The sequence below is a fragment of the Lemur catta genome, chromosome 9 (genome assembly GCF_020740605.2).
Source record: "Lemur catta isolate mLemCat1 chromosome 9, mLemCat1.pri, whole genome shotgun sequence".
Taxonomy (NCBI): Eukaryota; Metazoa; Chordata; class Mammalia; order Primates; family Lemuridae; genus Lemur; species Lemur catta.
In genome coordinates, this window is record NC_059136.1 from 4,084,446 (window position 1) to 4,109,047 (window position 24,602).

The following is a 24,602-nucleotide window of genomic DNA, read 5'->3' on the forward strand; positions in this document are numbered from 1 at the left end:
TGGGCCCCTATTCACTGCCACCATGTCCGCAGCTACACGTGCTGTGCAGCGTGGGCTCCCACACCTTCAGAAAGACATGCCAGAGTTGGGAAAGGTCCTGAGAAATGAGATCGAAGTTATAAAGAATCTGGAAGCGCTTTCTAATGAGATCCTAAAAATTAGAACTCCGTTTTTCTGGAGAGATGAAGACTGAAGGGAAAAGGAGAAGCATAACTAAAAGTTTGTTCATCAAACCTCAGAATACTAAAGAGGAGAGGGTAGTATTCTGAAGTTTGAAATTAAAGATGTAGACAAATAAAAGATGACTTTATCCATTAGTCAAAAAATATACTGAAGTTATTACAGGTAAAAGATACACATAAATGTAGTAACATCCATACATTCAAATCTAAAAGTGAAAACAAAAAGGCTCTGAGGAACTAAGAACAAGAATAAACTCATGAGCTTTTTTCCTTAAGCACAAAGCCTTCAAATTTCAAGTAACATTAAATTTGGTCATGTGTTTTTCTCAGCAATGTTAAGTTTTGTAATAGCAGATTAATAAAAGTGCAATAACAGGACATCAAAGAGGCAGAGGTGCTCCAAAAGCACTTAGAAAAATCTGATCTCTATTCAGTATATTCTATTTAATAAGGAGGCAAACAACACATTGCAGAACACTGGACAATGAGACAACAAAATGAAGTTTTCTTGGATTTGCCATTGTTTGTGGGATGAGAACTGGATGGAAGAATATTTTACAATGGGGGGGGCTCTTAACCCTGCTCCCCTACATGATTGACCATGTCTTATATATTGATATCATCTATCTGTGTTCAATTATTGTTTATAATGCTTAAGAATTTTTAGGACGGGCACAGTGGCTCACACCTGTAATCCTAGCACTCTGGGAGGTCGAGGCGGGTGGATTGTTTGAACTCAGGAGTTCGAGACCAGCCTGAGCAAGAGCAAGACCCCATCACTACTAAAAATAGAAAAATTAGCCAGGTGTGGTGGCACATCCCTGTAGTCCCAGCTACTTGGGAGACTGAGGCAGGAGGATCACTTGAGCCCAGGAGTTTGAGGTTGCAGTGAACTGTGATGATACCACTGCATCCTACCTGGGGCAACAGAGCAATACTCTGTCTCAAAAATAAGAAAGAAAAAAAAGAAAAGAAAGAAAGAAAGGGAAAAGAAAAGAAAAGGAAAAAAAGAAAGAAAAAACAGAAGAGAAGAGAAGAGAAAGGAAAGGAAAGGAAAGAAAACTGTTGTGTTGGTTGCCAGGTAGGGGAACCTCTTTTGTACCAGCAATGGAAGCTGGGCAAGAGGCAAGACAGAATGAGCAAGCAAGCTCGAGAGTGAGCTGCTGCTCTCAAGACCCGTGGGGGCTTCAGCCTGGACTCTAGCAGGAACATTGATCAGAAAAAGACATTGCTTCCAGGGGTGGTAGGGAAAGAAGGGAGCTCAGTGAAACTTCAAATGCATCAAAGAAAACAGAAAAAGAGCCCCATGCTCCTGGACCCAGAACGAAGGCACAGACTGGGAATGGTAAAGCTGAAAGAAGAAGCAATAGTGAACCACAAGGAACAAATTGGCTTCCACTCCTGTGTTATCAGCAGTCACCCAAGTGAAGACCTTGGGCAGGCCATGATTGAATACGTAAAACTAAACTAACTTTAAGGATCTGAGTCCTTGAACAGACTAGGCTGCAACAGCTGGGCAAATTAACCTAGAACTAACGGATTTCTAAACAAAAATTAACTCCTAAAGTGGACAGACTCCCTACAATATACATATCACTGTCCTCAACACACATCTAAGGCCTACTTATGGGTCTAAGTGACCCCAAGTCACAGATGTTCAGAGTCAGTGGCCAATGTTTCATTTCATGATGCACCTGGTATTCAAACAAGTAGCAAAAAATGGCCCAAAGAGATTGTCAGCAGTATGTACGAAAACAGCTGCACCACCCCCGCCGTCCAGTGGACCAGGCAAAACAAAGTTTCTCACTGTCTCTTTCTCTATCTAGTTTACCCCTCCAACGCATGCTGCCAGAATGGTTGCTGTGAAACACATCTGATCACAGAGAGGTCCCTGTTCAAAATCCCCATCACCTTCAGGACAGAGCTCAAACACTTCAGCCTGGCATGGAGGATCATTCCTGACCTGGTCTCTGCCCACCGCTCTAGCCACCTCCCAGGACATCTTTCATTCTAACCACAGCTTGCTCATGCCTCTGTGTCAGAGTTCTTCCCCCTGACTAGAGAAGAATGACTGATACTCCAACCCCACCCCCAAACACAAATCTGCCTGACCACAGCTCCTCATCCCCAAGCTTCACCTCTAGGGTCCCCTCCTCCTTAGTGCTGTGACACCAGTGGTCCTCTGCCCTCCTCCTCCTCCTCTACTTTCTCCTGACACCTGGGATATCCTTCCTTGAAGGCAGCACTGCCCACAGTGGGCTGGAATCATGAGTTTTCTTGTCAGTCCTTCCAGTAGCCTGTGAGCCTCTTCAAAGTTGGGGTCATATCCTTCCCTCCATTTCCAGGACCTAACACACCTGGCTCCCAGTGGCAGATGAGCTGTCACTGCTCCCACCACTCCCAGAACCATTCCTCAGTGCCTCTCCAGCTCCCTGGCTGAGGCACCTGCCCCTGCTTGCCCTGCCCAAGGTGGCCTTCGCCCACAGGCAGCTTCTCCTCCCTCCCACCATGCCTTTTCCACCCCAACCAAAGATCCCCCTTCCCAAGAACAGAATTACATCGCAAGCATTCTAACAAGACTCACAGGATGTTAGAACTGAAGGGGACCTCAGGAATTATCTGGCCCAGGGGGTTCCAAATGCCTGTCTGCAGGCTGCTGCTGGACTGACTGCAAAAGAGTAACATGGGGAGTGACTTTAAAATGCAGATACCCGGGCTCCAGGCATGGAAATTCTGACTCAATACGTCTAGGATGGGTCCCTGCTTTTTTTTTTTTAAGCTTCCTGGTTCACTCTAGTACACCGGTCTAATCCAACCTCTTCATTTTATACATGGAGAACCGAGGCTCAGAGAGGGGAAGTTCACCCCTCAAACAGTTACCAAATCCCAAGACTTATGGCTGCCACTGAGGACACAAAGCTGAAAGCCCAGACCCTACTCTTGAGCACCCACACACAAGCCCCTGAAAACACCTGTGGGTGCCATTGAAGGCTCAACAAGGGCACAGAATCCTACAGACGTCACCTCACCCTCCCTTGTGCTCCCTTTTGCTTTATTTATTCTTCCTCACAACATAGTTTTCTACCTTTACTGCAGTTATTTCAATAAAACCTTCTCTCTCCTGCTATTCGATAAGCCCCTCAAAAGGCACTTACTGAATTATTAACCAGTATTTCTACATTTGGATCTCTACTTGGATGTCCAATAGGCATCCAACACCTAGTATGTCCAAAATGTAACTCTTAATTTCCCCCTACAGACTTCCCCACTTCAGTAAATGACACCTCCATCCTCCCAGCTGCTTAGGTCAAAACCTCTTTCCTTCTTACCTTTCATCCAATCCACAAGCAAATCCTGTCAACACCACCTTCAAAATATACCCAAGTCCACCCACTTCTCACTACCTCCATCTCATGTCTCCCCGAGATTCCCACAAAAGCCTGCTCACTGGTCTCCCTGCTTCCACCCTTGCCTCTCCTAGTCATTCTCAACACAGTCGCCTAAGTACTACTTTTTTTTTTTTTTTGAGACAGAGTCTCGCTCTGTCACCCTGGCTAGAGTGCCGTGGCGTCAGCGTAGCTCACAGCAACCTCAAACTCCTGGGCTCAAGCAATCCTCCTGCCTCAGCCTGCCCGAGTAGCTGGGACTACAGGCATGTGCTACCATGTCCAGCTAATTTTTTTCTATATATATTTTTAGATGTCCCTATAACTTCTTTCTATTTTTAGTAGAGACAGGGTCTCACTCTTGCTCAGGCTGGTCTCGAACTCCTGACCTCGAGCGATCCACCTGCCTTGGCCTCCCAGAGTGCTAGGATTACAGGCGTGAGCCACCGCGCCCAGCCCAAAGTACTACTTTTAAACCACATGTAGGTTGAGCACAGTGGCTGGCACCTATAATCCCAGCACTTTGGTAGGCTGAGGCAGGAGTTTGAGACCAGCTTGGGCAACTTAGCCAGACCTCATTTCTACAAAAAAAGTTTAAAAATTAGCCAGCTCCCCTGGTGGTGTGTGCTTGTAGTCCCAGCTTCTTGGGAGGCGGAGGTGGGAAGATCGCTTGAGCTGAAAAGTTTAAAGCAGCAGTGTACCACGATTGTGCCTGTTAATAGCCACCACACTCCAGCCTGGACAACATAGTGAGACCTCGTCTCAAAAAATAAAAATAAAACACACATCAGTTCATGTCCGTCCTCTCTTCAAAACCCTTCAGTGCCACCCAGTCTCATCCGGAGTGAAATGCAGCCTGCACACCAGATGATCTAACAGCACCATCTCCTACGCCTCTCTCACCGCGTCTGCCAGGCACGCAAGGCCACGTTGCCGTTCCTCCAGCATGTCGGGCATGCTCCTGCCCCAGCGCCTTTGCATTTCCTATTCCCTCTGCTTGCAATGTTCCTCCCCCAGATCTCTGCGGGCCTACTTCCTTACTTCCTTCCGGCCTTTACTCCAGCGTCACTTTGTCAGCAGCTGTCCATGACCATTCTCCGTGAGAGACAATCCCCACCCCCGCCCTCAATCCCCACCCCTTTACTCTGCTTTATTTTTCTTCCCAGCACTTATCACCATCTGACATACACACCCGTTCACTACTGTACTGTCTGTTTATAAGTTCCGGTGTGTTCACTGGAGGACAATCCACCATTAGAAAGGGGAACAATTTGACAGCTCATTTGTCCAGAACTAGATTGCTCAAGATATTCACGGATTCCTGGGCAGGTTTATTATCAGTCAAAAATTTGGCAAATATGCAACCTTTTGGGTGTTTTGCTTTTTAAAACCTTGTATAAATAGAGAGACTTTCAGTGTTGATAGGAAGATCACCAGCAGGAAGGGGTCTACCCAAAGTAACCCTTGTCTATGAATCCTGGGGCCCTGTAAGGGCTGATTAAATTAAACATTGTATCAGTGGGGATGCCTACTGGCCAATGTCGCCATGATAATGTCATCTGCCTTGAGGGTGGGATCAGCATGACGCAGTGGAGAGGGAAGGGTGGCTCTGAGAACCGCAGGGAAGAGGAGCACATGGGGTGGTCCTGAGTCTTAAGAAAAGGCAATACAACTCTGTGAACAGACTAAAAACCACCGAATTATAGATTTTAAATGGGCAGCTTATATGGCATATAACTTATGTACCAATATAGCTGTTACAGTTTTCAATAGATAAAAAGACAGAAAAAGAAAACTGGAAGGAGTTGGGATTATGCAGGACTACGAAGCTGACTGCGACATAGGCAGCAAGTTCACACCGAGCTGAGAACTCGGATAAAAACTGATCCTGTGTGACCTGGGCCCTCGCTGCCCTGGCACTTACTGGGCACCACACTTTGTTAGAAGGGAACAAGACACAGAGATTTGAAAAAAGTGGGACAGTGCTCCTCTTATTCACACACCAACCTGGGCAGTGCCTCCCCCCTAACTTTGGAAAAGTATCATCTCTCGGTAGTGGGGACCCCCACATGTAAACAAGAAGCCAGCAGCCTCAGACCCACTGGGACCCAAACCCCTCCCTAAGCAAAGCGTGCAGAAAAGAGAAAGTGGCCATTCTACAGGCTCACTCTTTCCCGTCTCTGGCACCCATGTATGTGTCACGCCAGTCTCGCCTACCGCAGACAGCTAGTCCCAGAGATCCCAGAAGCGAGAGGCTGGGGGGACACAGCAGTGTGCTGTTAGTCCTGGGGTAGCTCTGTGGTTGCTTTGCATCCCCACAGGAGCTAGTAAGGAGCTTCTCTCCCAGGTGCTCTGTTCTCTCACTGCCATTCTCCTGCACACGTGCACGTGCGCGCGCGCGCGCACACACACACACACACACACACACACACACATACACACACACACACGCACCCACGTGCACTCTACTCTTTCTCATCCTCTCCCCCACTCTTCCTCCACAGTACGCTTTCTCTCTCCCCCTTCCTCCCTCTGCCTCTCCCTCACTTGTTCTCTCCCTTATCTCCCTCTTCTGCTTTCTTTTCTCCTTCTTCTCTTAACAGAGATCTGAATGGCTCTTCTCTTTTATTCTTTTTTTTTCTTTTTATCAGAAACAGGGTCTTGCTATGTTGCCTAGGCTGGCCTCAAACCCCTAGTCTCAAGTGATCCCCCCTCCTGCCTCAGCCCCTCCCAAGAAGCTGGGATGACAGCCATGCACCACAGAGCCCTGCAGTGGGCTTTTTCGCGACTGCTCAGACTTCAGGGCAATCAGCCTTCTGCAGGAAAGCAGGGCTCCAGCCCTGTGGCTTTTCACCCACAACCCAGCTTGGCAACAGAGCCAATATCCAGGGTTCTGTGCGCCCACTGTATGTCCCCGGTGATCCAAGGGAATGACAGGGAATAATGTATCCAGAGGAGCAGCCCTGTGTACCTTTCTGCCATCAGACTAATGGAATATTAAGAGCCTTATCTTTCTAAGACACACAGTGAAATGTTCACAGATAAAATGATGTGATGTCTCGGGTTGGCCTCAAAATAACACAGGCAGGAGGAAGAAAGCAGGGAGGGGTATATCAATGAATTGAGATTGGCCATGAATTAGTAACTGTTGAATCTGGATCCAGGTAGGGAGTACATGGAGGTTTATCATATTTTTTCTACATTTTAACATTTGAGTAAATAGGGACCCAGCCCCTGATTAGTGGTCCAACTAGATAACCACCGAGGTCACACTCATTATGATGGCTATTATTATTAATAAAAAACAAAACAAAACAGAAAATAACAAGTGTTGGTGAGGAAGTGGAGAAATTGGAATCTTTGTGCATCCCTAGTGGGAATGTAAAACGGTGCAGCTGCTACAGAAAACAATATGGTGGTTCCTAAAAAATTAAACATAGAATTACCACATGATCCAGAATTCTACTTCTGGGCATATACTCAAAAGAATTAAAAGCAAGGTCTCAGCTGTGCACAGTGGCTCACACCTGTAATCCTAGCACTCTGGGAGGCTGAGGCGGGTGGATCGCTTGAGCTCAGGAGTTCGAGACCAGCCCGAGCAAGAATGAGACCCTGTCTCTACTAAAAATAGAAAAATAGCCGGGCATTGTGGCCCTTGACTGTAGTCCCAGCTACTTGGGAGGCTGAGGCAAAAGGATTGATCGCCTGAGCCCTGGAGTTTGAGGTTGCAGTGAGCTACGATGATGCCAATGCACTATACCCAGGGAGATAGAGCAAGACTCCGTCTAAAAAAAAAAAAATTTTAATTTAAAAAATCTTAAAAACTTAAAAATTTTTTTAAAAAAAGCAGGGTCTCAAGATAGCTGTACACCTATGTTTATAGCAGCATTATTCACAATACCCAAAGGTGGAAGCAACCCAGTATCCATCAATGGAAAAAAGGATAAACAAAATGTGGTACACACACACAATGGAATATTATTCAGTCTCAAAAAGAAAGGAAATTCTGACATATGCTACAAGATTGATGAACCTTGAAGGTACTATCCCAAGTGAAATAAGCCAGTTACAGAAGGGTAAATATTGTATGATTTTACTTATGTCAAGTCCCTACAGTAGGCATATTCACAGAGACAGACAGTAGGACAGATGTTGCCAGGGGCTGGGAGGAGAGAGAGGAGGAGTTACTACTTGACGGGTGCAGAGTTTCAGTATGGGATGATGTAAGGTTCTGGAACAGGATAGTGGTGATGGCTGCACAACTGTGAATGTACTTAATGCCACTGAACTGTACACTTAAAAATGGCAGATTTTGTTCTAATGTCTTTTACCACACACACACAAAAAAAACAACCCACCAAGGGACAGAAAAAGTCTCTTACATTCCTCAGCTCTTCAAGGCCAGCTCAGGTCAGCCTAGACATCACACCTTAGTGAGGTTCTCAAAACAAGGGTGTGGCGAGCGTTGCTGGGGGGAATGGAGCTGTGGAGAGAGGAAAAACTTCCACCTAGGCACATGGCCTAGTGTCCAAACACCACCTAAGGAAAGAAGAAAAATAAAGTATTTTTTTAATGGGTCCGAAGGTAAATGTTAAGGTAAGGAAAGATAGTTTTAAAAACTATTAATAATAATCCAAGTGAAGGTAAGCCCCTGAAAAAAAATCCTCAAACATAAATTCAAAGCAGGCCACAAATGTCATCAAAGACAACACTTTTCCCAGCCTCAGACCTGTTCGCCCTCTCCCCTGTCATAGGCTGGTGGTTCAGAGCACAGACTGGTACAAATCCCAGTTCTACCACTGACTGACCGTGTGACCCGGGGCAAGATTCTTCACCTCTGTGTCTGTTTCCCTGTATGTAAAATGCGCTATTATAGGAATCAAATGAGTTAATATTAGGTCATTGAATATGAAATATCCAATTTCCAATCAAAAAGGTAGTTTATTATATCTCAAACAAGAAGCAGTACAATTAACCAAAGTGTGCACCTAAACTATCAACACAGTTTTGCCATCTTAACGGTGGCTTGTTTATGCCAACAGCGGAGAAGCCCAGAGAGCGAGCGGCAAAGAAATTGTAAAAGGTGTTTTCCACAGCTTGTTGAGAATTGAATATTCTCCCTTGCGAGAAGTGGTCCAAAGCCTGGAAGAAGTGGTGGTCAGTGGTGCAAGGTCTGGTGAATACAGTGGATGACAGAGTTTCCAAGTCCAGCCTCCGTAGTTTGAGCAGCGTTGTTTGTGATACATGTGGTTGAGCATTGTCTTGCAGGAGGATTGGCCTGTATTTATTGACCAATCTCAGCTGCTTAATCGCAAGCATCCCCATCATGTCATCCAATTGTTTGCAGTAGACATCCACTGTAATCAACTGACCAGGTTTCATGAAGCTGTAGTGGATAATACCAGCACTGGGCCAGACAGACACCATTAACTTTTTTTGACGAATATTCGGTTTTAGACTGTGTTTCGGCACTGCATCTTTATCCAACCATTGTGCCGAACACTTGAGATTGTCAAAAAGAATCCATTTTTCATCACACATAACAATACTGTGTAGAAACGGTTGACCTTTATGTCGTGACAGCAAAGAAAGGCAAGTTTTGAGACGATTTCTCTTCTGACGCTTGTTTAATTCATGCAGAACCCATCTATCCAGCGTCTTTACCTTAACGATTTGTTTCAAATGGTCTAATATTGTTGGAAATAGTAATGTCAAACCTTGCTGCTAATTCATGCGTAGGTTGAGATGGATTCGCTTCCACTACAGCTTTTAGCTCATCATCATCCACTTTGGTCTCCGGTCACCCACATGGCTCATTTGCAAGATTAAAATCACCAGCACAGGCCAGGCGTGGTGGCTCATGCTTGTAATCCCTGCACTCTGGGAGGTCAAGGTGGGAGGATCGCTTGAGCTCAGGAGTTCGAGACCAGCCAACACAAGAATAAGACTCCATCTCTATTAAAAAATAGAAAAAATTAGCTGGGCGTGGTGGTGCATGTCTGTAGTCCCAGCTACTTGGGAGGCTGAGGCAGGAGGATCACTTGAGCCCAGGAGTCTGAGGATGCTGTGAGCTAGGCTGATGCCACGGTACTCTAGCCCTGGCAACAGAGTAAGACTCTGTCTCAGGAAAAAAAAAAATCACCAGAAGAGAACTTCTCAAACCATCGATGTACTGAGTGTTCATCAGCTGCATCCTTCCCAAACCACTGGTATTTCGAGCTGCTTGTGCTGCACTGGTTCCACGACGGAACTCATATTCGAAAATAACACGAATTTTTTACTTATCCACGGTTTCACAAAAATTGCTCTAAAAAAATGTGAAAGATAATCACAAGCCAAAATGTGCGTTTGAAAGATTTGAGGATGTACCTTCACAATAAACACAAAACAAGAAGAGTCAAAGTGAAGTGTCAGAGATATCAACTGTCAAACTTAGTACTTAAAGGAATCAGACATTTCATACTTAATAACCAAATGTTTGTAAAGCTCTTACAGCACTGCCTTCACATAGCAAATCTATGTATTTTTTAAGTATTATGCCACCAACCTCAGTGGCCAGCAAGCTTTCCCTCGTAAGTTCTCTGAGGGTCCCAGCAGACTGCTGGTCAGAAGCCTGCGGAGAGGACCGAGACACAGGAGTGATGCCTGCTGTGCCCCCACGCAGCCTCGGGATGCCCCTGAGGCTGAGGACGCCTGGGCCAGGGAGTGGGGCCAGGGCCAGCGGGCAGGCAAGCTGGGGAAATCACAGTGGCCATCAAGTGCCTGTACCCACAAATGACAGAACAAAAGGTCTCATCCCCTGAATTTCTAATTCGGCTCATTCTCACTCTAATCCTGCATTCTCGCACTTCACTTCATTTTGTCCTAATTTTGACAGACTGGTATTTAGTTTGGATTCTAAATAGAAATATAGACAATATTAATGGAAAAATTTAGAAAAGAAGGAAAGGAAACCAATTATCCCAATTCTACAGAAAGGAAATAGAGAAAACTTTTTTCCCTGAGTTTTTCTTTTTTTTATTTGGACCTTCACATTTCAAAACATAAACTAACAAGCAGACACTGTGCTGTCCAACTGAGGACAAAAGTCAGAGACCAGAGGCCAGTTGTTGTCTAAAGTCTGACGTCCCATAGTGAGTTCTCAGGTACTCCGATGAGTGCACCTGGTTGTCTGCTCCAGGTTAACCTGTTCCTCCAGCCATCGGGTCTGTCAGTTACCCAAATAGCCTCGCACATGCAATCACACCGTCTGGCTGCAGACAGGGGCTCACAATCCTGAGCATCAGGCTTCCCTGGCCCAGGCTGACTGCTTCTCCCAGGTCATCCTAATCACATACTCACACTGGGATGTATAGGAACTTTACAGTTTACAACACAGTATTCCCACTTCGTAAGGAACTCGCCCATCAGTGAGCTGAGACTGGCACTCAGGCTCCCACCTGCCTCCAAGCACCAAGCTGCCCTTGTACTCTGAACTCTGAACTGGAAGGTCAGCTCTCACATTTCAGAATTCCCAACACCCTCATCTCACCGAGGTGCCACTGGATATGGCACAAATTTTCCTTCAGTGTGGTACTGAGACATTCACGATAGCCTTTGCCATAATGATGACACACTTTAGGTGTTATAAGATCAGGATTAGAAAACATTGTCCTAGACCATTGTTCTAGATTAGAGATTCTTCCAGAAGCAGAAAGGTTAAGGACTGTCAAAGCCAAAGAGATTCTAGAAAACCATTAAATTTAAGCCACTCACTCTACATGCAAAGAAACTGAGGGCCAGAGAGGTGAGGTAATCAAAGGAGAAAAGGTACATAAACTGAAAAGAGTTTCTATTACTTTGGAAGATTCCTGTTATTCCTGGAAACATCACAGGGCCCTGCCTTGGCCTTCCCAGCAGAGCAGCTGTAGTCTCCTACTCACAGTTACCCATCCAAATCTCCCCATCAAATACAGAGGACAAGGCTTATTTAACCCTTAGACCAGTAACTCTCAGCCCTGGATGCCCATTAGGAACACCCGGGGAGCAATCCCCATGCCTGACCCCCCCCCATGCCCATTAGGAACACCTGGATAACAATGCACGCCTCCCCCCCCCCATGCCCATCAAGAACACCTAGGGACCAATCCCCATGCCTGACCCCAGCTCAGACCAATTAAGTCAGAATCACTAGAGGCTGGGCCACCACGGGATTCCACCCACCACCAGCCCCACACTGACTTCCTTGCAGGTCTTTAAACAATTTAAGCACTCTCTGACCTCAAAAGCTTTTGCATTTGCTTTTCTCTGCATCCTGATTGCTCTGCCCTCAGATACATGGACAGCTCACTGTCACCTCCTTCAGATCTCTGCTCAAATGTCTTTTAATCAATGAGATTTCTCTGACTTAAAATAGAAAATCTGGCTGGGCGCCGTGGCTCACGCCTGTAATCCTAGCACTCTGGGAGGCCGAGGCAGGAGGATCGCTCAAGATCAGGAGTTCGAGACCAGCCTGAGCAAGAGCGAGACCCTGTCTCTATTAAAAATAGAAAGACATTATATGGACAGCTAAAATTATATATATATGTGTATATATATATACACACACATATATATATATACACACACACACACATAAATAAATTAGCCGGGCATGGTGGCACATGCCTGTAGTCCCAGCTACTCAGGAAGCTGAGGCAGGAGGATCACTTAAGCCCAGGAGTTTGAGGTTGCTGTGAGCTAGGCTGATGCCATGGCACTCTAGCCTGGGCAACAGAGTGAGACTCTATCTCAAAAAATAAATAAATATAGGCCGGGCGCGGTGGCTCACGCCTGTAATCCTAGCACTCTGGGAGGCCGAGGCGGGTGGATCACTCGAGGTCAGGAGTTCGAAACCAGCCTGAGCAAGAGCGAGACCCCGTCTCTACTAAAAATAGAAAGAAATTATCTGGTCAACTAAAAATATATAGAAAAAAAAAAATTAGCCAGGCATGGTGGCACATGTCTGTTGTCCCAGCTACTTGGGAGGCTGAGGCAGGAGGATCACTTAAGCCCAGGAGTATGAGGTTGCTGTGAGCTAGGCTGACGCCACGGTACTCACTCTAGCCTGGGCAACAGAGTGAGACTCTGTCTCAAAAAAATAAATAAATAAATAAATAAATAAATATAATAGAAAATCTGCCCCCCCACCAAACCCCCCATCCGCCATCCCTGCTTTATTATTCTCCATGACACTTTTCACCATCTCTCATACTTTATCTTTCACTTGTTTATTGTCTCTAAACCCACACACGCTAGAACATGAGCTCCATGAGGGTAACGGTTTTATTTTTTTCCCTGCTATACTCTCAGTGCCTAGAATAAGGCCTGGCACACAGCAGGCCCTCAAATATTTATTCTAGAAATTAATGACTACATCAGAAACACCAGTCTCAAAACATGACTGTATCAAAAGATAATAAAGAAGCTGATTATACCAAAATCTCTTCTCACCTTGGCAAAAACAGGCCAGAAGCCTAATGAAACAAAAACCATTTAGAAATAAGTATTTCTAGTCAATCTAACCCAAGTGGGTTTGTGAGCTGAAAACAGCTCTGAGAAACAGATAAAACTATGGAGATAGAAAAGGAAGTTGAAAGGTGATTGAACAAATGGATTTCAGGTGCCCTGCTAGTATATGTGCAGGTTCGGAAGAAAGCCCGAGAACACCGACAGCTAGACTCACATGGGAAACGGTTTTCAGCCGGCCAGAAAGACAGGCTCCCGTCCTGGATTACAGTCCGCCAGACTAGGCCAGTTCAGGATATCACCCCCTGCTCACCACCAGACGAATAAACCTGATACACACCCTCAACACCTTAAGAAGGACTCTTCTTTCCTCATTCACTCTTATAATCCCACCTCCTTCCAAAATTCATTTGAAATCACTGACAATACTTTAAACTCTACCATGCTGGGGGCACTGGAAGCCCTTAGGCAGCCACACAGCAGTTGGGGAGCAGCTGCCTCCATCCAGTCTCCCTGATGTCATCTGCTCCATTTCATGTCTGCCGACCCCTGGCCTTGTTAACTCTTTCCTCACCCCATCGGGTCTGTCCCTACACGGTCACCCTGCACGTCTGAGACTAATCTTTCCCAAATACCATTTTCATCAGGTCCTACTCAGTCTGCTGGGAAACCTAAAATACTTTCCTATATTATGCCTGCTACATCATGCCCAATCCTTGGGTCGGGTTTTCGAAAACCTCCATAATCTAGGCCTAGACCAGGTCTGCCGATTTTATATTTCAGCAGCTGCCCTTCACTTACCTCATGGTGCCAAATCACTGCCTTCCCCTCAACAACACCAGTAAGAGAAGAGACTGTAGAGACTGGAACAGAGTAGACGACGTCTCCAACTGCCATTCCTGCTGAGAGCATCCTCCTCATCCTCTCCACACCATCCACATCCCTCTGCCCCTCCAGCTGCTAGCTATACTGCCCTTTCCCACCGCAGCTCCACAACACATGCACATGCTTACATGCACATGCTTTCATGCACTTTCAGTCAGTCGACAATATTGAGCACCTGCTATGTGCTGAGCCTTGTTCTAGTCACTGCGGATACCGCCATGAGCAGGACATACTAAGTTCCCGCTCATGCAGAACTAACAATCCACTGGGAGGAGACAGACAGACACAAACAGATTCATCATATGTCACGTAGTCACACAACCTTTCTCAACCAGGGCTCCTCATCTGAAATCAGAAATTACAGTGAAGACATCCTCAATTCTGAATTGAGAGAGCAAGCCATATGAATATGGGGGAGAAAAGGTTTTAGGCAGAGGAAAAAGTAGAAAGGCCCTAAAACAGGCATAGGAGATGGGGGTGGGAGGTAGATGATGGAAGGCGACAGGAGGACTCGCGACAGAGAAATGGATGTGCTTACATTTTAAAAGGATCACTCTCCGCTGCCCATATATCTCAGCTGTCTGTCGTTAGGAAGAATTATGACGGATTGGTTTTCCTCCTGAATGTTCCCAAATTTTCTAAACTGAGTGTATATTATTTTTTAAATGAGAGAAAAAACAATCTCCACAAGCCTTAAAGACTCAGCTGAAATTTCCACTCTGCCTCAAAGCCCCTGTACCAGTGCTAGCTCACAGCAAACTCCACGCCCCAGCCAGCGGGACCACCAGGGTGGGCCCAGAGTCAGCAACACTCACCTGTAGCAACTGTATGCATGAAAGTTTCTTTTGTTGCCCTCACTTCTCTCCTGCCCTGCAGGAGTGTGTCCCTTCAGACACTCTTGCCCCCAAGTGCCTGCCTGGGTCCCAGTCTTTCTCTCAGTTGACTTAATTAATTCCTGGTAATTAAAACTACTGTTTGGTGATGAACTAACTAAGAGTATGACCTCCCCCAGGGGGTGTAAATATTTTAAAAGAGAACTCTAAGATGGAAATGCAAAGGCCTTAGGCTCAGAGGCTCGGAGCTGTGAGGATGGAATGCCAGGCACTGGGGTTTATATTCTGTGGATAGGGGCCGTCTTCACTCAGGTACAGCACTTAGGGAAGCAGCGTCAAGGGGAGACAAGCGAGGTAATGAAAGACAAGATTACATCATTGCCACAACCTCTCTCCTCCCAAATGGCCAGTCAATCCATTTTCTCTGGGGTACTAGAGAACGTTCCCCAGAGATGACTCCAGCCATCGCAGAGGGTGACCTGTTTGAGAGTAACCATCACTCTCAGCAAGAAAAGCCCCCTTAAGACACTTCTGGTCTGAAGTAAATTGTTCTCTAATTGATTTCAGTGGGGGAACTCCTTGAGGGCAAAGTTCATCTCACATGATTCCTTTAGGCTCCACAGACCACCCAGGGTGGGCCTTTCATAAGCAACTGTAGACTATTAATCAATGATGATCCAGTTGCAAAATGGCTCCACAAGATTTTAAATAAAGAAAACATTCTAACTAAAAACAATGGTAGGCCAGGCGGGGTGGCTCACATCTGTAATCCTAGCACTCTGGGAGGCCAAGGCAGGAGGATCGCTCCAGGTCAGGAGTTCGAGAGCAGCCTGAGCAAGAGCGAGACCCCATCTCTACTAAAAATAGATAGAAATTAGCCGGACAACTAAAAAATATATAGAAAAAATTAGCCGGGCATGGTGGCACATGCCTGTAGTCCCAGCTACTCGGGAGGCTGAGGCAGGAGGATCGCTGAAGCCCAGGAGTTTGAGGTTGCTGTGAGCTAGGCTGACGCCATGGCACTCACTCTAGCCCGGGCAACAGAGCGAGACTCTGTCTCAAAAAAAAAAAAAAAAAAAACAAAACAATGGTAGTGTTACTGGTCTGAGTGAAGAAGAAAAAGAATGGTAGTATTAATCAGACATCTAAGAGTTTTAAGGGTCTGAAGATTTATAGCTCTAATGAAGTATTAGATGGTAAAGTGGTTTTTACAACCTCAGCCAGTTCCATTCAGGGTAGAGAGTCTATCTAACGAGGCAAAGGCAGAGAGCAGACTTTCACCACACAGACCAGAGCCCTGGCTGGGCCAAGCCCAGAAAAAACTTAATAGCTACTCAGTGCCCACCCCCCAACTCCCCCTTCCTCTGAAAATGCCAAAGCTCTGCCTCAGATGAGTCTTCAGGCCCTGGAGCAGTCCTGGGATGGCAGGCAGTTACAGTGGACACCTATCTTCAAAACCTCCCCCTATGGTCCCGCTCTATCCTTCGGCCTGCTAAAGGAACACCTTCAACTTCAGGAACTGACTTGGCAGAAAAGAGTAGAATGCTGTAAACTGCGGCAAACCAGGGGAAGAAAAGCATAGCCAGAGTCCACTACACTGGCTCATGTTTAGCTCCAGCTTGCCAAGGGAAATGTGGGTAAAATGTTCCTACAACCAAAGACTAGATATGAGGAAAGAGCAGCTCCCTACCGTACCCCCAGGGTAGGCTGAGCCCCCAAAAGGTGGAAAAATCCCAAGAATGCATATGAGGCTTACACATGGAAATGCCCTGTCTTCACAGTCCCTTGATCCCCAGGTTGTAACACCAAGGCCTCTGGCATCCCCCATGTTGATGTGTGGGAGACTGAGCCCAGTACTCCAGAGGAAGACGCCCAAGGCCAGAAAAGGAGTGATTTCTTTAGAAGCACTCCTAAACAAAATGCCCAAAAAATGAAGCCAGAAGCCAATCACACTCTCCTATTACCTCCTCCCAGATGGGTGCAAGCCCTGGATCTCTGAATTCAGCGACTACACCAATCAGAGGTGCTAGCCTAATTCACCTGTTTGAAGCATATCTAACAAAAAGGCATCTTCCCCTGAAGATGTCTAATTAGGCTTCTGTGATGGGGAGAGTGTCACATGGTGGAATTGTCTCATTTTGATTCTTTAGGTTTGGGTTACTGGGTTGATGGATCAAGGGAGTACGGCCAACTCCAACATCATACCTCTTCTATAGGGTCATAGTTTTAGGCAGTTTGAATTTTTGCTTTAGGGCATTCTGTGTTTGTCTCTAAAATGAAAGTAGATTTACCAGTTATTTGTTTTTCTGAAGACGATATATAAGCCTGTATAAAATTCAAGTGAAAGCAAGAAAATATAAAGTTGGCTGGGCACAGTGGTTCACACCTGTAATCCCAGCACTTTGGAAGGATGAAGCTAGAGAAGACCCCTTTCTCTACAAAAAACTTTAAAAAATAAAAATTGGCAGGGTGTGGTGGTAGTGTGTGCCTACAGTCCCACCCACTTGGGAGGCTGAGGAAGAAGGATCACTTGAGCCAAGAAGTTGGAGGTTGCAGTGAGCTACAATCAGGCCGCTGCCCTCCAGCCTGAGCAACAGACCAAGACCCAATCTCAAAATAAAATAAAACAAAATAAAATAAAACTTAGGCCAGGTGTGGTGGCTCACACCTGTAATCCTAGCACTCTGGGAGGCTGAGGCGAGAGGATTGCTTGAGCCCAGGAGTTTGAGGTTGCTGTGAGCTAGGCTGATGCCACAGCACTCTATCCAGGGCAATATAGAAAGACTCTATCTCCAAAAAAATAAAATAAAATTTAAATTTTAAAAAATAATAAAGCAAAAACCACTCCAATCCCACCACACAGAGGTAAGGCGATCTTATGGTGAACTCTGTCCTCCAGAGAAGAAGCAAGTCTATTCTCAGTTAGACCTGGGGTATAGATAGGTCTTGCATTCTCAGCACAAGCCTGTTGATTTTTATGGGGGACCCTTAATGCCACCTCTGGACAACTTTAAAAAGTTTCAGGCAGGTGACATGGCACACACCTGTAGTCCCAGCTACTCCAGAGGCTGAGGCAGGAAGATCACTTGAGCCCAGGAGTTCAAGGCAACATAGCAAGACCCTGTCACAAAAAAAAAAAAAAAGTTTCAGTTAAAAACAAATAAAAACAAAAATAAACATAAAACTTTTTAAACTTTTTAAAGAAAAGTTTCAGAATCTCTAAGGGGGTCCCGATAATCCTGGGGCTCTCAAAAACAAAAAGCTAAAGTCATACAAACCCTTTACCCACACACATACTGATTTGAGACAAGAAGTTAATCTGTTCAGCAGACATACTCCTTCTCTTCACCCAACACTGTGGTAGTCTTTCCACAATCAGTCACACACATAGACAGCATCATCCTTTTCATGGAGTGTGTTAATTAGAGGAAGGGGCAACCTTGACACAGCACCTTCAGAACTGAAATGGAGACGGTAAGGGACTTAACCAAAGTCACACAGTGAGCAAAGGACAGCCCATAAGTGCTGACAGCTTTGAGGAATGACTCTGTGGTGACACTAAACTCAAAAGGTATTGATTAACTTTTCTTTGAGCCATAAAAAGGATCAGATATGTCATTTCAACACACACACACACACACACACACACACACACACACACACTTCCCTGCTGTCAAATTAAAGCAAATGGTTGGCTAAAGTAGCACTCTGCTCCTCTGAAAACATTTCTCAAAAGTAATCAGCTAATAGATATCACATCCTATACCTCTAGAGCAAGTGAAGGGGAGAGCACTGGACCAGATGCCCACAAACGGAGACATCCATGGACTTGGGTTACATGCAATTGCTCTGCCTCACAGACATGGATATTCAGAACTCTCTCCTAGTCAAGACGCTTCTATTGTTATAAGAAAAGGTTCAAATAAGCTTACATATAAAGATAGGGATAGTGATAAAGATCTAATGTAAATACCAAAATATTAAAATGTTAACAGTTGCTCTAGGTTGTAGGATTTATCAGTCAGTTTTATTTCCTTTGTATACCTATCTGTATTTCCTAAATTTTCTACATAAATATGTATTTCTTATATTATTTTTAGAGTTTTAAATGGAAAATAATCCACAATCTAGGTTAGTCTATCTGGATTTTATTTTTCACCACAGAAAAATACAAATTGGAAACTCTAGAGGGTCCACCACTCTTCCCAGTATTGCAGAAGCAGAAAGAAGTGTAAGACAGTTCAAACCTCATCAAGATTCCAATCCAAGGAGAAAGCTCACCATGATCAGGCAGAGCTGAAGGCAGGAATTCTTTTTTTTTTTTTTTTTTTTGAGACAGAGTCTCGCTCTGTTGCCCAGGTTAGAGTGCCGTGGCATCAGCTTAGCTCACAGCAACCTCAAACTTCTGGGCTCAAGCAATTCTACTGCCTCAGCCTCCCAAGTAGCTGGAACTACAGGCATGCGCCACCATGCCCGGTTAATTTTTTCTATATACTTTTTAGTTGTCTAGCTAATTTTCTTTCTATTTTTAGTAGAGACGGGGTCTCGCTCTTGCTCAGGCTGGTTTCAAACTCCTGACCTCAAAGGATCCACCCGCCTCAGCCTCCCACAGTGCTAGGATTACAGGCATGATCGGCCGCGCCCGGCTAGGAATTCTTAATTTCTTTTCTGTCTCCAATGTGTAGGAAGACAAAGATTCTAAACCAGTCTCTCATTCAAGTGCAATCAAAAACTCCCTATACCCTCCAAGAGTTCACAGACCTCTGTTCCCACCCAGAACAACTTCCAATGCATCTGCCCACAACCACTGCTTAGCCACAAAATTACCCACACCACTTAGAATCTGCATACCTTCTCCACTAACCTAATTCTACCGAACCCTTTTTTCTGATATTTCATTTCTAAGTTATTCTTCTTATTCCTTGAGTTTCGAAAACACAGGACCCTACCCAAATGATACACAATCATCCATTCTATAAATTACTAATCATTGTTGACTACACTGAATAGTGCTTGAGGAAAGATTATGTTAACAGAAAGGGTTCATTTTCAAGGAACCTGAGAGAAACAAACAGGAATTGAGCAGCAACTGTTTGTTAGTATGTCCCAGTCCTGGCCAGAAATGGGGGAGCAATGGCCAGAAGACAGAAACATCTGTCATTGTGCAGTTTCATTTCTCATGGTCAGTTAATACGCTAAGTTTATTCATCAGTCTCTTCCAAGTTCGGTTAGTGAGTCAGTCTCTGGACCCAACCAGCTCTGAGTGCTCTACAAAACTGAATTTCCAGTCTACAAAGCTGAGAAACAGATTCCAAAGCACAACGATCCCCGTGCCACAACCCCCCAAAAAAGCTGCCCAGGATGACATCTATCTCCACTGTCTAATACCCATCATGGGAGGTACTTACTTGATGTATCTAATACTCTCTGGTAGCTCTCCCATGGCTTACAGAATAAAATCCAAACTTCTTGGTCCGCCTTTCATAGCCCCAATTCAGCTTTCCAGCCTCATCCCCAGACAGTGGGGCCTCTTATGGCTCCTTGCTTTCACATTTATGACTCTCTCTACTGTCCTTTGCCTAATCTTATTTGCCTATAAAACTCCTATTCTTCCTCTAAAGCCTGGTTCAAAAGTCGCCTCCTCCCTGAAGCCTTCCCTACATATCCAGGCATTTAGTTCTTACTGCTCCAACAGCTCTATAACCACAACTGAGTCAGAGCATTTAAGCACACTATAGCTCATTCTTTAAAATATCTGACCTCCCCAGGATACTCTGAGCTCCTGGAGGGAAGGAACTCACTATATATCCTGCAGGTTCTTGCACAATGTTAAGTGTGATACGGGAGATCCGTGTTGAACAACTGATTATATGGAACATGGCATTAAGTTTTTAAGAGAAAATAGGAGGTATGGTGGCTCATGCCTGTAACCCTAGCACTTTGGGAGGCTGAGGTAGGAGGATTGCTTGAGGTCAGGAGTTTGAGACCAGCCTGAGCAAAACCAAGACCCTGTCTCTACTGAAAATAGAAAAATTAGCCAGGCGTGACAAAGCACACCTGTAGTTCCAGCTCCTTGGGAGGCTGAGGCAAGAGGATGGCTTGAGTCCAGGAGTTTGAGGCTGTAATGAACTATGATGATGGCTATGTACTCTAGCCTAGGCAACAGAGTGAGACACTACCTCAAAAAAAAAAAAAAAAAAAAGCTAAAAATAATAGGAGGGACAAAAAAAGAGAGTCACACAAAATTCAAGAATTAAATATAAATTTTGGCCGGGCATGGTGGCTCATGCCTGTAATTCTAGCGCTCTGGGAGGATCACTTGAGGCCAGGAGTTTGAGACCAGCTTGAACAAAAGTGAGACCCCATCTCTACTAAAAATAGAAAAAATTATCGAGGTGCTATGGCACACACCTGTAGTTCCAGCTACTTGGGAAGCTGAGGCAGGAGGATTGTTTGAGCCCAGGAGTTTGAGGTTGCAGCAAGCTATGAAGACACTACTGCACTCTAGCCAGGGTGACAAAGCAAGACTCCGCCTGCCTGCATGCATTCATACATAAATAAAATTTCATACAAAATGACCACAATATGGCCAAGAGGCAACATGGATATTTCAAACATTTAAATAATAGCAACTAACATTTAACTAAGTGCTAAACTATTTACATGGCTTAATTTGATCTGCACAACAGCTCTATGAGGTAGGTACTTTATCTTAAATAAGATGAGGAAACTGAGGCCCAAGAGAGGTTAAGTAATTCAAGATCATTTGGTTAGCAAGTGGCAGAAGTAAAACACAAACTTTAGTAGTCTGGCTCCAGAGCCAGTGGGCTCTGGAATCAGGCGGACCTGGGCTTGAATCCAGGCTATGTCACAAATGTGGCTTTGGATAAGTCATCTACCCCTTCTGGGCTTGTTTCCTTGTAAAATGGGTATGATAACCTCTTCCTTTTAGGGTGTATTGAGGATTAAGTTAAATATAAGAATGTATGCAAAAGTCTTTAAAATTGGTTCTCCCACCTGGCAGGTATTCCATAAGTGCTAATTCATTTTCCTCTGTCTTCCTAAAAGTTGAGTGATGCAGACTCACAGAGGCTAAGGATCTCCCCCAGACTGCTTGAGGCTTTTCCAAACAGATCAGGTAGTTAGGCCCTCAACAGAGAAAGCCTTGCCTTAACTGCTTATCTCAAAGCCCATTCCCTGCACAGGGGCCAGAGACCTTTTAAAACGTAAATGTCATCATGTCATTCCCTTAAACCTTTCAAAGGTTCCTAATTACACTGGAGATACAATCCAAACTAAGGAGGGCAGGCATTCTGCCCCCAAGGCCCTGGTGACTTGCCCCACATCTCCACAGACTAATCTCCCCTCTCCCTTTCCCCCTACAGCCCCATAGGCCTCTTTCACTTCCTCCAACTTGCTAGAGTCTGCTCCACACATGGTTAACTCTTAACCCTCCTTCGGGTCTCTGACCTAAACATCACTTCCTCAGGGAAGCCTTCCCTGAGCTCCCAACTCAAATTAATTTCTTACCCCTCTCTTCATCTTTCTTTCCTTATATTCACTACCATTTTGAAATTATTAGTTTACCACTTCCTTTAAAGTTTTATTCGAAAGATACCTTCTTAGCACAACTTCCCAGGCCACCCTAATGTAAACTCAACCCCCACCCGATACCTAAGATTCTCCTTCCCTGTTTTTGCTCCTTAGCACTTAGCACTTTTTAACAGCCTATATTTTTATTATTTATGTATTGTCTTCTCCCCCCAACAAGGGCAGCCATTTGCGCTCGCTGCATCTAGAACAATGCCTGACACATATTTGTTGACAAATATTTGTTGTTGAATAAATGTTCATGATTATTTATTATTAGACTTTCCCAATAGGCTAAGAGCTCCACCAACTAAAATACGATGTGTTTCTGGTTTACCACCGTATCCACAACACCTAGCTCTGTGCCCAGCACATAATAAGTGCTCAATAAAAATTTACCGAACAAATGAAAGCCAGAACCAGTGGAAAGCTTGGAAAATAGTCAAAATAGATGCACACCACCATGCTTCCTCCTCTTTCACTGTGTAATGTGCCTGTGAGGTTGAGGAAACAGACCCCTGAAATCCCACCAAGCACCTACCAGATCAGGCATCTGTCCACGTCCTCTGTGCTCAGTCACACTGTATACGGGACAGAAGCACACTACAGGCCCTACATGGCTGAACACAAACGAGCAAACCCTAGGCCAAATATTATCTTATCCCACGAGTCCCCTTCTCCTACTGCCAGTCCTATTCTGTGCTAGTCTTGGATGCCAAACATGCCTTCCTGGGTGGGCCTGTAGATTTATCCCAATCCAGGACTTTTAATGCCATCTCTAGCCTACTGAAAAAATGGTTAAAAAATCCCTAAACAGCTCCGATAAATAATCCTGCGTTTCCCAGGAGCAGGCATACCTAAGGTCAAATGGACCCCTCCCCCTCACAAACGCTGATCCAAGGCCAGGAGGCCATCTGTCCAGCAGACGCTCCCCGGTCCTCCCTCAGGTCACACCGAGCCTTTTACCCCCTGGTTAACAGGAAGAGCCCCTGCAGGGAGACAATTTCCACCCTGATCAACAGGCCTGGTCACCCCTTGAGGACCCCAACTCTGGAGCAGGAATACCTGTAAGATCCAGGAGAAACCTTCCCCAGGGTCAGAACTTGGGCGTGGGGGGTGGGGACTCAGGGGCACCAAAGAAGGTCGTTCCCCGAAGTGTCTGCCCCATGACGGCGCCAGCACTTCGGGCGGCGGGGACAGTCGGGCTGACAGGCCGTCCCAGCAGGGAAAAGTGGCACCGTTATCCGTGCCCGGGCGGGGGGCCGCCGGCTGTCGGCGAGGGCGGCCGCCCGTCCCGCCCCGCGCAGGGAGGACAGCGGCGTGCCAGGCGGGCCAGGGAGCGGCGGGTCGCGGCGGCGGAAGGGGCCGGCGGCCGGGCGACGGGGGCGGGGTGGGGTGGCGGCCGGGGCCCGCCAGGCGGCGGTCGGGGGAAGTGGCTGCCGCCTCTGGCGGCGGACAGGGTCCGCCAGGCTGCAGGGCCCGGCCGCGGCGCGAGCGCGGGCGCGGGCGCGGGCTCGGGCTCGGTCCTGGTCCGCTCATCCCGGGCCCGGGCTGGGCTGCCCCGGCAGCGGCCCCGGCCCGCAGGCCCCGCCCGGCCCGGCCCGCGGGGGGCGCTTACCTGGCGGCGGTGGCGGCTGCAGGCCCCAGGCTCGTCCGCGCGCGTCCCCAGCGCCGGCTGCGGGAGCCACAACATGGCGACGGCGGTGGCGGGCGGGGCTGCGGCTCCGGGGGCGGAGCGGGGGCGGGAGCCGGACTGGCGGCGGGACCTGGCTGGGGCCGCTGGCGGGGGGTGGGGAGGAGGCGGAAGGCGACTCGGACCTGGGCACCGGCCCAGGGCGGTACCGCTGAGGGGCTGCCCGGGCCTGGGCCTGGCCTCCCGCCTCCCGCCCGAGGCGGGCTGCGCGGCGCAGGCCCGGCGGCGACGGCGACGGCGACGGCAGCGGCGACGGGTGGGGCTGGGCGGGGCGGGCGCCGCGCAGTGCTGGACCCCCGCCGCCCGGGCCCCGCCGCCGCCGGTGCCGCCAGGCACCCCGCGCGGTTGCGCCGACGGCCGCTGCTCGCGACCTGGGCCTCTTGCCCTCTGAGGCGCCTCCGGGCAGGGGCCTTCAGCAGGGGCCGAGGCCGCCCGCTAGGGGGACGGGATCTGCCTACCGGCTGTCTTGCCCCAGCGGCGAGCGCCTCGGGACCGGGACTGCGCCCTCTGCGCTTAGATCTGGCGCGTAGTGGGGCCTGGTTGACGG

At 46.9% G+C, this 24,602-nt stretch overlaps 1 protein-coding gene across 3 annotated transcripts in view; it reads right to left on the reverse strand.

Annotated features, from left to right (window-relative positions):
• Positions 1–24,055, reverse strand: part of ZNF592 (zinc finger protein 592) — a 54,870-nt gene extending 30,815 nt beyond the window's left edge. For 2 of the 3 annotated variants that reach the window (XM_045561635.1, XM_045561633.1), the window contains exons 1-2: positions 23,981–24,055; positions 7,951–8,107 (exon numbers count right to left, since the gene is read on the reverse strand). The gene's annotated coding sequence lies outside the window, so the exon portion shown is untranslated. Of the gene's footprint in view, positions 1–7,950; positions 8,108–17,816; positions 17,841–23,980 lie in introns of those variants that run through there. The other variant, XM_045561634.1, reaches the window with a different exon arrangement.
• Positions 24,056–24,602: the final 547 nt, after the last annotated feature.